The sequence below is a fragment of the Chroicocephalus ridibundus genome, chromosome 6, assembly GCF_963924245.1.
Source record: "Chroicocephalus ridibundus chromosome 6, bChrRid1.1, whole genome shotgun sequence".
NCBI lineage: Eukaryota > Metazoa > Chordata > Aves > Charadriiformes > Laridae > Chroicocephalus > Chroicocephalus ridibundus.
In genome coordinates, this window is record NC_086289.1 from 57,201,750 (window position 1) to 57,216,063 (window position 14,314).

Sequence of the window (14,314 nt, forward strand, 5' to 3'; positions counted from 1 at the left end):
CAAGTGACTTTTTCTTCTTTAACAAGTCCACATCCACCTGCAGGTTTTTTCCTCCTGTTTGTTCACTAAAAAAACCGCAAAGACGAAACTATACTGCTCCACATCAACCTGCAGGTCAGTGCCTGAACCCATCTCAAATATTATCGGCAAAAGTGCTGCCTTGATGAACACACTAGAATGTAAACTACGGGTTGGGAAATCAGATGTATTCCGGATTGGGCTACAGCTGCTCACCACAAGCAGCTTAGTTCACATTGTGTCACTGCGATCCGGGAGGTCTCTTCGGGCATAAACTGTCATTTTTTTCTGCACTTACTGTCACAGAAACATTTCCAGAACTCTAAATGAATACCGACCCCTTAAAAAAAGCAAGGGGAAAAAATACTTAATTATATTGGCCTTCTTATGACTGTAAACATTTCTTAAGTAGAAATGTTTAAAAGACTACGAAGTGAATGCCCAAATGTCACAAGCAAAACTAAATGCAATTGCTTTGTTCTGGTTTTAATACAGTGAGTCAGAATAGCATTGATTGCCTGCTCTCTTTTCAAAACAGTTTTGTGATATATCAGCATTAGAGTCAAGTAGTCATTTCCCTGTAAAGCACTTCGCCATCTGAAAAATGTTTCAATGAGTATAAATTTCCCAGAGAAATAAATTTATTTTGACTTTGTGATGTGGATTTACTTTTTAATAAAATTTAGAGATCATTAACTTCTTAAATTCAATTTCAATATTTTGACTCAAGCTTACTTCTAATTTTTGAACTTTTTTTTGGTTATAAACGAAAATTAGTTAGAAATCAAATGCAAAATTAATAGCTTATAGCTATTAATAGCAAATAGCAAAATTAACTCTGGTGACCCCCTACTCTTTTAAATTGTCACTGCATTAGAAGCCCAGGGAGGACTGAAAGTAAAAACTGACACTTTGGCATTTTGCACAAAACAGATTCACATGTGGATGCAAGCGAGGAGACAGCATTAGGTAGATAACACGAGCTAAAGGTGGCAGTGCTTTGGTCTTTCTTCACTGAATACTTCAGACAGCTAATCAAATACTCAAATTTAAGCAAGTGCTTACGTGCTTTGTTGAGGAGAGTGATTTGAGCACATTCTGAAGGTTAATCATGCACTTCACATTCTTTGCTGAATTTATTCGTGTGGGTCTGATCCAAAGCCCTTGAAGTCAATAGAATTTGTGTATCAGACTTTAGAAGCAGCTGCTAATTTTTCTCTCTTCAAAAATCTTTTTCTCTGTAAAGAGTATTTTAAAACAGTCTCGCATGAACTATTAGTATAGTACAAAATATTAGCATAGCAATTATTATGTTTAGAAAGGAATACAATATCATTCCTTCATATTTTTCATGTTAGGCATCTGTTGGCTTTTTTTAATTAAAATTATCTGCACTCAGAATGTCCATAGAGGATAAGGAGCAATTGAGTCAAAATGATAAGTTATGGAATGTAAATTTTAATTAAAAAAATCACTCTGTTCACAAAAACAGCAAAGTAATTATGTAATGAAATCTATCTGCTATTTAACCAGCCTGTTACGTGTTGGTTCGCTATAGGCCTCACAAACTACGCAGAAAGCATCCCATGGCCCTTCCTCAAAGTAATGAATGGCTATTTCAGCAGGACACGCAGGTACTCAAAGCAGAGATGAAGGGGGGCTGCTTCTTGATGGTAATGGTGCTAATGTTAATGACAACGTACTATGCACAAGAAATATGGAGGAGTCAGGTTTCAATTTACGAGACCAGAAAGGTTAGTGTGCTCCATTAATCTGTGACGGGGAGCCAGTGACACTAACAGTAGAAGCACTGTATGGAGAAGAGTAATAGCATGTATTATGGAAATGTGAAAGTCATCTTCAGTCCAAAAAGGATTCTGACAGCAACATTTTGTGATCCATGTTCTTGATACCACATCACTACATCTGACAGACATAATAAATCCTCTTAGTTATTAAGTGAGTACAGGCAGTTAACCATAAGTAGCTGTCATTTACACAGAAAACATATCTGGTCAGCAGGTATTGCAGTGACATACCTACTGCCATGAGTGCTCCTCAAGCTATCATGCTTGGTGAATCCTGGTGTAGAAAGAACACAGTAACCTTACCAGTACTGAATGTTTTATACACTTCAAGATGCTACAGGAAAAGCCACTTTAATGGAAAAGCCATTTTAGTGAGGAAACTGCATAGCACGTACTGTTAGTCCACTTGCGATGATTGACTGGTATCTTTAATATCTTAGAAACTTTCACAAATACATACGAGCAAGTTTGAAGAACGTTGCCAAGACTACATGATCAACACAAGGACTTATGAATGAGCTGCTAGAAGAACAGATGCTCTGTGCAGACCTCTTTACCCTGCAGGTGATGTCATTTTCTCAGGCAGGAAAGTAAAAGTGCTCAATTGCTTCCAGAACACGTTCAAGCAGGTACCTCAGCCTGCTCAGCACTGGTTTGACTCTGTGCTCGCAAAAGGCACTTCTTGATCTAATTCTGCTCCCATTTAAACCACGATGGAGAGCTTGGAAAATGCCAGGTACCAGAAACCTCCTGGAAGTCTAGTTCAGGTAAGAAATCCAACAAAAATACAGAATAAAATACCTACAAGTGCAGTAGTTACAGTGACACTGTAACACAAATTGTCAGGTTTGTACTTTGCTATTGCACTGAGGATGGCAAAACTAAGAGAATTCACAGCTTCAAAAACTAGAACTGAATACAGACACAGAGAACAATGCAAGATTTTGTGGCTCAGGAATCCCAGAAGTCCTAGGTAACACCATAAGGATAATAAATTGAATATATTTGAAATCCAAAAAAGGACCTATGTGACATCTAACAACATTCAACAGCAGAAGTCGTAAAAATCTATCTAGTGAGATTTTAACAGTAACAAATGAAATATTCCCGCATTTGCACTTTGTACTGGTCACCGCTCAGGAACTTCTGGCTTGATATCCAAGTGTCAAACGGATTTTACAGCGAGCGATTCTCAGTCCCTGGAAGGATAGAAACAGGTACAGAAGAAAGGCAAGGCACTGTAGATGTAACCCTAGTCACCTCTTCAGTGGAAAAAAGTAAAAAGGTATTGGTATCGAATGCTATATTAAAAAAAAAACAAACCAAAACCACCCACTCCCTGCCAACCCCCTGTCTATCATTCTTCAGTAGCTGTGAGAACAGGACAAATGCAGAACCTTACAGTGCCAGGCTTCTTTGAAATGCTTTTGACAGACACAGTCCAGTTTCCTGTAGGAAAGATGAGAAGCTTTTTACCTGTGCTTTTTGGGTGCTCCTGAGCACTTCAGTGCACACACCTGCTTTCTACAGATTTTCTCCCTACCCTCTCAGAACACCAAAGGCAAAACACTGTCACTCATCACCTCTGCCGAATCTGAGTATTACCCAGCAGCAGCCAGAGAGCAGTGCTAGCTCAAACCGCGCTGTTTTGTCAAATTTCACATTCTTTGAAATGTCTTATTAGCCATTTGATAGACATGAGTGGATATTTAAAGTGCATTATGATAGTGATTGTTGGATGTGCAACCTAAATGCTGCTGCAAAGACCTACATTTAGTGAATATTACCACAAATTTCTAGCCAGCTGCCCGAATGACCGATAGAGGTTGCCTATGTCCTACTTGAATGAACTCTTATTTTATCTGAGCTCGAGAAGTCTAAACCAGCCATGTGATAACGTGTTTGAATGGTGTCACAGACTGTCTGTACTGGAGATTTTTAGGATATATTTCTGATGTTTTTTCCCTACAGCCATCAAAGAAAAGCAGAGGAAAGAACAGAACTTCATAGAGAATAAAACAGTGTCTTGTTGCTTGCTTGTTCTCTCTCCACCACAACCAAAATTAACACAATACTAATGAACGATGTAGTAGTATCTCCTTCAAGACCGCATACTCCTCTTATACACAAAAAGAGATTTTTAAGACTATATGCAAATACACTTATTGACTTTTGCCAAAGCAATATCAGATCTCTACAATGGGCACAGCTGTAAAATATGGCATTTGCAACATCTGTAATTTCCTTTTTCTGTGGCATTTTGAGTTGCATTTAATTTAGAACCAAAATACTGCCACATGGAGATTAGAGCAGCAAATACCGTCAGCTTTCTATAAGTTGTAAATTATTATTTTATGCTTGAAAATAAAAGTTGTTCTCAATTAACTGCTTCCTTCCCTTCCTTTAAAGCAATGGTTTTATTGTGTTCAGGCACAGATATCATCATTTAGTGAAAAGGGGTCCACTCAGAGGTGAAAGGCAAAAAGGAAAGAGAAAGAAATGAAAAATACCATTGTTTAATACTTCATAACTTAGGTACATCTAAAAGCCCTAACATGCAACTCCCTGTCTAGCCCATTCCCTCACAGCTGAGGGACGTGAGGACGACCTTTCAGCTGCCTCTGAAACATTCAATACGGACCAGTTTGAGAGACTCTAAGAGAAAGGACAAGCAGACCACAGGGTTTATTATATGTTCCTATCGGATTCTGCCTCGAAGGCAGATAAGCTGCAATCATAGCTACATTTCAGTGAACCTGTGGTGGGAAGGAAAAAATATTTCAGCACCAGAAAATCCAGAACTGCTCCACAGATACTAATTCAAAACTGTCGCCTGCCCAGATGAATGCTTAGGAGAAATAAAATTAAACTCTGAGCTTGCAGGTAATCATATTACACATTACCAGAAAGCTGTTGCTTGCTTGGATTTCATTAAAGCACACCAGCTTCACTCTTGTGATTTATGGAACTGCAGAAATCTCTACAGATTTTTTTTTCCCCCTCTCTTAGCTCTCCAGTTTAACACAGTAAGTTAAGCTGAGAAACTGGGAAAGCAATTTACTTTGCTAATATGAAACCAAAGAAAAAAAAAATCAATTTTTTTGTACCTTAGAAGTAAAAAGAAAACTGAACTGTTCTTCTATCTTAAATGCTAACTGAAACCATCCCTTCCAGGTAGAAGCTATCAGTAAGATGAGCCTAAGTTTCTCATCGGACTTTGGCAAAGCAGAATCACTGTCATTCAGAGTGATCCTGGCAGAAAGATATTCTACGAAAAGTCTAATGTGTCAGACTGTTTTGTGGAATAAGTAAAGCCCACAGAAAGAAATCTCTGCAAAGACAAAAGCAGCCAGTTTTGGAGAAGAAAACTTATTTAACTTCCTAGGGAAGTTCCTCCTGCCTCACCCATAAGGGGTTTGCCTTAGAAGGCACCCTGCCACCATAAGAGCAGAGCAAAGGGCAACCAGAACAAATGCAAGTATTTCACCAGTGCTTACTGTAAACTTCAAAGGAGCACGAGGCATCCTGGCATCAAGATACTTACTGAGTCACTACATAACCACAACTTGGAAAGGTCATTCATTTATCAAAGAATCAAAAACTGGGGCCATAAATTACCTCTTGCTTTTTATCTGCTAAGTGAAATTTAGTTAGTGACTAGACACAACATTACCTAACCATCAGATATGCCAAAGTGCCCTGAGGCCTCGGGTACATTATACACTTGCTGTTGCCATGGAAATAATGATTCCGATTTGAGAAGTGATAGGCAGTAACCTGTCACGGTGTCATTCTTGAACGTCCCAAGGGAACCTTGGCAATGAACGCTAGGCTGAAATGCCTCATTGCAATTCCTGTGAAATCCCTATCTCCAGGAAGGCTTTGCTGGTATTTTAAGGCCCCGACACAGAATTCTGATGCAATCGTGTCTCTACTGTTATGTCTTCTGGTGCTTTTTCTACTATCATTCTGTGCAGTTTACCACTGTTGACTGGAAAACAAAGCTTGCATTATACACTTGATAAAACCTGCAACGCTTGGCCTGGAGAGCTACTTAGAACAGAAATGGTGGATCTCTGCTTTGAAGTGTAAAACACCGCTCAACAGTGACCATATAGTCAAAATGAGAGACTCCACAGTTCAACAAAACTGGAAACAGAGAGACTGTGGTGGGATTCTTCTGTTTGTCATGTTTTCAGGTGCGCATTTTTCATAGTGCAGACTCTTACCTTTCTGCATTCAAATGTGAAATTGTGAACGTATGGGCTTTGCCATCGTAAAAGAATGCACCTTCAGCAACTCTCAAAGTTTTGTCCAATTGCAGATGAAGAAGTTTTGCTTACTATAAAGACAGTACAAGTTGCACACAAGCCCTATTTGTGAACCCATTCTTACCACTTCTTGAAAATATTTTCTTAATTATCATTTTCATATCATCATCTCCTTGATCATTGCCAAAATCATGAAGAGCTTCCCAGTTATTTCTGCCATGAAACATTTCACCTCATGCAAGGCTCACTACAGGAACTGCTGACCACGCTACACAGAGGGTCAAAAAACTCCCCATTCAGGAACAACACCATTTATTGACAGTCCAGAAGCTGTGCTTATAGGGGCTATTGTTCCTTCCAAGCGTATGGCATATTACTTGTAAAAATTTCAGGCCTCATCAGCTGAAGGGACAACCAAAATTCGTTCCTGTTATATCCTTAATAAAGGCCTCATTTCTAACTCCTTGAAAAATGAGTAAAACACTATGAATGGTTATGCTTTGCAGCCCATTTGACTTCTCTTTCACTGGACTCTATTCATCAGCTCTGCTGATGCTATTGTAGCTGAAATCACATCAACACTTTCCAGGAATTCATTAGATAATGCCAGGCCAGATTCTCAGCTAACAAAAAATATGCCCTCATGTTTCTGCTTCATTCTATTTTACAAAAAATTGCTTTAATGATACAGGAAAGGACAGACACATACATGAACCATTTTTCCAGGCTCAGAACACCCATATGTGGCTTTCGTTTACTTCCCCTGAAAGGCAAAGGTCCCAGCATCTCACGGGACAAGCCTTTTATCCTGAGCTAAGCACTTTTCTTTGTACCAGCAACTCTGCTTGGCCTTCCTTCAGCCAGCGTCTTGTCTGTGACGGGAGGCCACATTCCGTCACCTAAGCAACATTTTCTTTACAACCTTCAGAGTCTTTTAAAAAGAGGTTTGATGTTAAGGTTTCCAATTCAGTGTTAAACCAGTTGGCTAGTTCCTCTATCTTTATTCACTGGATGTTTCTTGAAAGAAATCCTCAACTGCTGTAAAACCGTAGAATACCCTGGCTTCAATGGAACTTTGCCATTTTGTTTCCATTGAAGATCTGACCTGTCTGGAAAGGATAAATTTTAAATCAACTTAAGGGGGAAAAAAAAGAAATCACTGGTGAAGTATTTCTCCTTTTCTCCAACCTCATGCACTCTGGAAGAAAAACCTTTGAGTACAGAATTATAGCACACTGTTAAAATATCTTATCTGTCCAGAAATTCAATAGTCTGTAAAATCACCAGGGCTTGTTCAGAAAGTAAACAGACGAAAATATCAAAAGCACAATTCCAACCAGGTTTTCCCACTACTCCAGTACTTTCCAATTAACATCCAATCTGCTGTTTACATGCATGGAAGACAGAAGTTCATTTCATGCGCTTGACTCAAATAATAGCCTCGACGGCAGAGTACAATGGTATTTGATTCCAGTGCTTTCATCTTCAGTGGTTCCTTGTCCCCTCTGCCAAGAACACAATTTGGCTCAACCCACTTACTTGAGGAAAAAGGAAAAAACCCACCTGCTGGTGTGTTCTACAGCAAGCGCTATTTTCTGTTGATATCAAGGATATTTAAAGTCATGTTTACTTTTTTATTTTTAATCATAATAAATAATTGCCTTCATTGTTCTCTTAACTTTTCTTTGGTGCGTGCGTGAAATTTTGATTCACCTTCTTTGCACTCTTGTGGCACCTTTCCAAAACACACAGGGTTTAAGGGCTTTGCACTCAGGTATTTATTTGCTGCAGAACCCCAGGGAAAGGACAATGCAATATTATTCGAACCTGGGAACAAACAGGGAACCAAATAGCGAAGCAAAACATCACTATTTACCTTCTAATCCACAGCTCTTCCCACCCCAGGCAAGGGAAGATGCTTGCCACAGCTCCTTAAGGGTACAGCCCGCTTTCCCCACGACACTGTTCCAGCTGCTCTGGGCAATGTGTTAGAGGAGGAAGAACCATAGATGTCTCCAGGGGATGCAGAACAGCCATCATGCAGAGACAGAAAGGATGCAAGACTACCATTTTTTTTCGGCTTCTACTGCAAATAGGCTCACTAAAATCAATGAGGATAGTCACAAATTGAGCTACCTGTTAAGATGAGTAACAGACAGAATCCAACTTTATTCATTTTAGTTCATGTTTTGGAATCAAAGTGTCATTTTGATGATTGCTACCAAGTCAATGCTACTGCAAGTCACTTACTTCAGCAGAGCGTATTCTCTTTGCAAATGGTATGCTGTTCCTTTTTGTGTGCCTTAGTACTTTCCCTTTTCTACCTTGTGGCTTTTATTGTACGGAGATGGGTAGTTCAGACCAACGCGGCTGTGGGACTTCTGGCCAGATTGTGGTTTTATGCACCATTTCTACAGCAAGCAACCGTGGTCTGCACTACTTTTCCCGTACCAGCATTACATTCCTTCCCCACGGTGTCAGACACCCCTTCCCGCCCCAAAGAGGATGTGTCATGCTCTGGTCAGGGACTGTGAACCATAACACTCATAACGGCAGTAAAAGAGAAAAGAGAGTCAAAGATGCACTAGAGATGCAGGCAGCCGAACACGTCAACTCCCAGCAGAAGCATGAGAATCTGTATTGCCAGGTTACAAGAGCAGCTTCCTCAGAAAGGGTCGTTCCTTTATGAGTAGAATAGGCACCCTCTTATCACAGCAACCTTTGAACTTAATTAAAACCCTCAATTATCATCTCTTAAGAAAACAGTAAATTTCAAATACAAGCTTCTGAGCAGAATTTGATTCCTAAACTAGAACAAGCACACAAGATACGCAACTCTGAGGTAATAGGTGCGCCAGTCACTAACGTCCAAAACTAGTACAACCTTTCCACCAGACTGCAGACTTTGAAGAAGGCTTTTAAAATCTCTTCCAATACGTTCAAAAAGATAACAGCACACTCCATTTTAACCCTTCAAAAAGTCAGTGCCCTAAACTGCTACGCTCCCTACCACAGCACATTTTTAAGGTGAGACCCAGTCCACTGTGCAGACATACTGGGCACTGCTGGCAGTAAACCGTTCCTTTTATTGAGGTTAGCCAGCATTGAAAAGATCAAGCCATAAAAAAAATTGAGCGTACCATCTGTACAGTATCACACAATCCCACATGGAGGCAAAAATTCATAAAGAACTCTGGGGAAAAAAAAAAAGTATTACCTTGAAAAATTGGCAGCTCTACTGCAGTGTCCTGGTCTTCTGTGTCTTTTAACCCATCATTGTACAACTATAAACTTGTTTTGTGCTAACTACGTGTGATATGAACCTTAAAGTAAGAGAGTTTAAAACAGTATTTAAGACTGGTGTTAGGAGGGGAATAAAATGTACTGCCTAAAGGTATAAAAGAATGAAGCTCGTTTTTGACTGAGTAATTTGTAATACTTATGACCATTTTTATCCTTTCTTCAAGGTGAAAAATATTACATGATTAAGACCGTTTTGAAAAAGATGACATTTTGTAAATTCTGACTATAAAATCCCTTTTGTGAACCTCCTCATAAATAAATGTAAGGTAAACACTTGATTTTTTTTTTTCCATTTCTAGTTCTTTAATAATAAAACATAATGCAATTATTTTGATTAAATTGTTGATGCAGACACTCCAGGTTATAAGAGAAGGACCAAGTAAAAAACTCGGCACTGACAATATAGTAATTGGATTCTTTCCTGAAAGAAACACATTTGTAGAGTATCTGGCTGAAGATTTCCATTTGTCATGCAAGTGCGAGGATTGTTATATATGATACACTGTATTTTTTAGTCTCTGGTGTGCATACTGACAAGATAGTTTAAGAGTTGATATAAAATGTATTTTAATTCTATGAACTCTGGCAGCCTGCTGAATTATTTATATGATGTCATTTACTTACTACATTTGAGTTTGACAATTCCAGATTTAGTATCACACATAAAACTTCCGTTTTGATACAATACTAACATCATGGCTTTGCTACACTTCTAAGAACTCCAAATGGAATAAATGTGCTTCAGCTTTGGATTTGCAAAGCAGAAGGAGTTGTTACAGTTCCATGGTATTCCATCACTAAAAAGCATACACACATATTTTTTTTTTTAAAAACATCTCAGTTGATAAAACCCTGGCAAAAATCACAACTTGTACCACTTCCTGATCTTCAAGAAGATTTCTTTGTTCTGATTTTTCACACACCTAATATTTGTGAGACTCTGATATGTGCTGCTCTGGGTTGCACTTGTTCAGCCACTGCATCCAGGTGGTTTGGACAAAGTTCCAGCCCTCGCCTTTGTTGGGCAAAATCAGCAAAAAACCACACAATCATTTCTCTAGTGAGGATAGTCTGATAAAACAGAACTGATATTCCTCTGCCACACAGCAGCTGAGAAAAAGGCCAAAGGAAGGATTGTAGCCCTGACTTTAAACTCTGATTGCAGTCTCAAACATAGCATGCGTCTGGGAAAAAGAATGCTCATAAACCATTACGTTTAATGCTCAGCCTAACATAGAATTGAAAATAACGCGTTAACACAGAACGTCAGGCTTGCTGCCTTGGAAAAAAAAAAAGGTATCTGCTGTTTCTGTGCTAAAAACTGTTTCACTATTATGGACGAAGCAGCTCAGTATTTCCAGCATTGTTGCAGGTTTAAAAAAACCCTTAGATATTCTTCATCCAGCCAGGCTTAACTGGTACCAGCATAGATACACAATTTGTAAATTTGAGCTTCAATTCAAAGACAGCAAACATAGACACGCTAAATTTAAACATATTTTTAAGTGCAATTCTGAAGTGCGTTTACTCTCATGTAACAGTAGGAATAAGGAAGGACATCCCACCATCCTTGGCTTTAAATGACTCTATTAAATGCAAGCACATATATATTACCAACGTGTCATTCAGACAGATTTTGTGAATTATCACAAAGAGGAAAAGGAGGTCCATAAGGGCTCACAAAACATTGAAAATAATAAAATTTAATCCCATGAGCAACACAGATGATTTCCCAAATGCAGCTCTAAACCCAGAGCAGGTTCAAAATCAAAGTTAAGCAAGGTAATCATTCACCACATTTCTAGCTCAACTTCTTGACACCACTGGCCGCCAATGGTTTTTTTATACAGTCTATATCATCTTATTTCTCTTTTCTGATGAGAGAGCACATGTAACTAACCAACAATACAGACAATTTCATATGACCTTGTCAGACCAAGTCCATCGTTCAAAGAACCTACAATCACATGGAAATCAGAAATACTAAAATAATACCTCTGATATAGGGCTACCACTCTCCACAATTCTGAATAATTTGATTTTAAGCATTATGTAAAACTTGTATTATCCATTACCCATTTGGTTCATTTATCCATCTAACCTATTTATTTTTGAGGTGTGTTTTCACTGTGGAGCTAATTACCACTGGGTTCTGAGAACTTGGATTAGTTCAGCTGATGCATATACAGCCACACAGAAAAACGAGATGAGAGCACCAGTGCCGGAACAAATAGCCTATATCCTACCTGCAAAAAGGCAAGAAAGGAGTAACCGAAGTCTAGTGTACACCTGCAGCCTTATCAGTTGTCTTGGACTTAAAGATCAAAATAATTTAAGAAAGTTGCAGAATTTGTGTATACACAGGAACAACAACCGCTAAAGAGCCTAAATTAATTTTGCAGAGAGAACATATGGTTCATAAATATCTCATCTTAAAAGCTATGCCACATGTAGTTGCATTTGTTGGGTAATAATTAGAACTCAATTAAAGAGGGCACCAAAGGAATCTCTGTAATTTTATTTATGATAGAAAATTGGAGGATTTTTTTCACTCTGTAAGGCTATTTATCATCCTGGTAGCAATACGGTACTTTTCTACAGGGACATATGGAACTAAACTGAGCTCATGTTTTCTAGGTATGACTTTTTAAAATTAATCTATTCAGATTTGGTTTTATTTCTATCAAAAATTTTCAGCCACCAAATCCATCACTGCTTTCTTCAATGAGCTAAAAATCTAAATTCACTCGCAGTGGGAACTACTATTTAATTCACAAAAAGTACTAGTATGTAACGGTACCAAGATCTGAAAAGAGCAAACGTACATAAACCTTTCCCTAAATGCAGTCACATTTTTACAGCCTGCATTTCTGCTAGGTTTTCTTTCTTCTTCCATTTTATTTTTTGAAATTGGGCTCTGAATTAGCTCTTTCATTTATCTTTTCTGTTCCAAACAAAGGGATCAAGTCTATGTCATAAAGTTCTTTTGAAAACACTTCTCTGGTCTCAGGTTAAGAACGTACAGCTCAGTATTTACTGCAGTGACCTGAATAAGACTTAATATATGCATGGAGCTTATACTTTCAAAGTCAAACATTTGAAGGGATCTGGTACAAAACTGTTCTAAATTAATAGAAATATTTTCTTAGCAATAGAGGTTTGGCCTAAAGAACAGACATAAGTTAATCAAGTCCAATCAGGAAATGGTGATTAGAGGATAACGCGCAGAAATTTTGGTGTATTATGTTTTATCAATGCTCTTAATCTACCTTTCATTTTTTTTTTTCTTTAGTTTCTCTGTTAACTATTTCAAAATCAAGAATCCATTTTTGGCATAATGTGTCTTAAAAATCTTAGAATTCAATTAAAACTCCTGGAACTCAAATCCATTCAGAGCTGCATGTAATAGCGAAAGGTTGATGCAGGAAGAGATATCCATATCAGCGCTAGCTCTGCTGCTCAGCTGCTGTGAAGAAAAGCTTTGCCCCATTTTCTAACACTACAGGGGTTGAAAGAGCAGCATTGTTTCACATTTAAGTATGCAGGACGTGACAACCAGTCCAAAGTAGTTAAGTTCACACTTCAAAGATTCCCTCACAGAGCTCTCACTACATTTCTTAAGTTATCCTTACTGGTTTTCCCAGTAGTATGCTGCTTAAAGAAAAAATTGTTTTCAAGTCTGAAAGGCTGTAGGCTTGATGCTTGCTTCCTCAAGCAGTGGCATCAAGATCTTACCATCTAGGGAGTCCCTGCTTAGGGTACATTGAAGCTTCTACAAGATTTAAATGCACAGTTTTGTTAAAATACATGCCATCAGCATGACGCTGAACAAAACAATACGCCGCCATGTTGCATTTCTTTCTACAATGATTTTAATCCTTTGATGGACATCAATTTTTAATCTGCCAGTGGTTACACTGTAAATAAGTAGAATGAAGCTGAAAGATGTGTCAAAAGAAAGGAAACATTTTAAACAAAGAACAAATGTGAGTTTGCCTTTGGGGACAGAGGTCTCTGTGGTACTACTTACAGTTGGGAAGCGACTACTGAACTAAAGACAGAAAGGTTATTTGTTAAACAAGATGATGTTTTTCAGCATCTGCATCAAGATGACTAACTACATCAGTCTTTAGCATAAACATTTCTAAAATTTAGAGTTATTAGGAACAAATGAAAAGGCATATGAAAAGCTGATACTTCTTTTTGCATCCCACAGACTTGCAAAACACACCACTGGTTTTAGAAAGTTAGGTACATACATACATTTCTTCCAAATGACTATTTTTAAGCGAAGCCTTTTCAGGACATTATATAAGTCCTTGAAACCAGAGGTTTATAATGAAAACACCATCAGACTCTTAACTAAAGCGGTGACTGATGCAGCTACAAGGAAGAAATTTTATCTACTCTATATTCCTCTCAGAATGAAATAACCATCTCTCAGCAAATCCATGTAGAAAAGGTTGTAAAAATAAGTTCTGTGAAAAAGATTCCAAAGGGTGGAATGAAGAATTAAATATAAAACCAAGGGATTCCTGTAAGAAAAATCAGTCTCTCTGTAGGAAAGATCAAAGTGCTGAAGGGCTTACCTCTATCTGTGCATTACGGTGTACCACTTGTGCTTCTTCCTCCTGGATCCAACAATAGCAGTTTTATTCAGGATCATCTGTGAATGAATCAGAAGCAAAGATGCTTTGAAGGAGCTGTGCAGGCTAAAAGATGCTGTACAGGTTAAACAAAGCAACAGAAAAAGGGACATGTGAAGGCCTGGGGCCTGGATTTCACTGCCTTCCCTCCTAAGTATCTCCGAGAGAAGGTTCAGTGAGGTCTCCCTGCTGTATGTCTCTAGAGACGCAGGTGACCAGGGAAGGTTGAGACCCCTGCTCTAATGTGTAGGATACAGTCACACCCTTT

At 38.4% G+C, this 14,314-nt stretch overlaps 1 long non-coding RNA gene across 1 annotated transcript in view; it reads right to left on the reverse strand.

Annotated features, from left to right (window-relative positions):
* LOC134516822 (uncharacterized) overlaps positions 1-14,314 on the reverse strand; it is a 102,344-nt gene that overhangs the window by 66,631 nt on the left and 21,399 nt on the right. Inside the window, exon 2 of the long non-coding RNA XR_010071457.1 lies at positions 13,990-14,066. This is a non-coding gene — a long non-coding RNA (uncharacterized LOC134516822). The remainder of the gene's footprint in view (positions 1-13,989; positions 14,067-14,314) is intronic.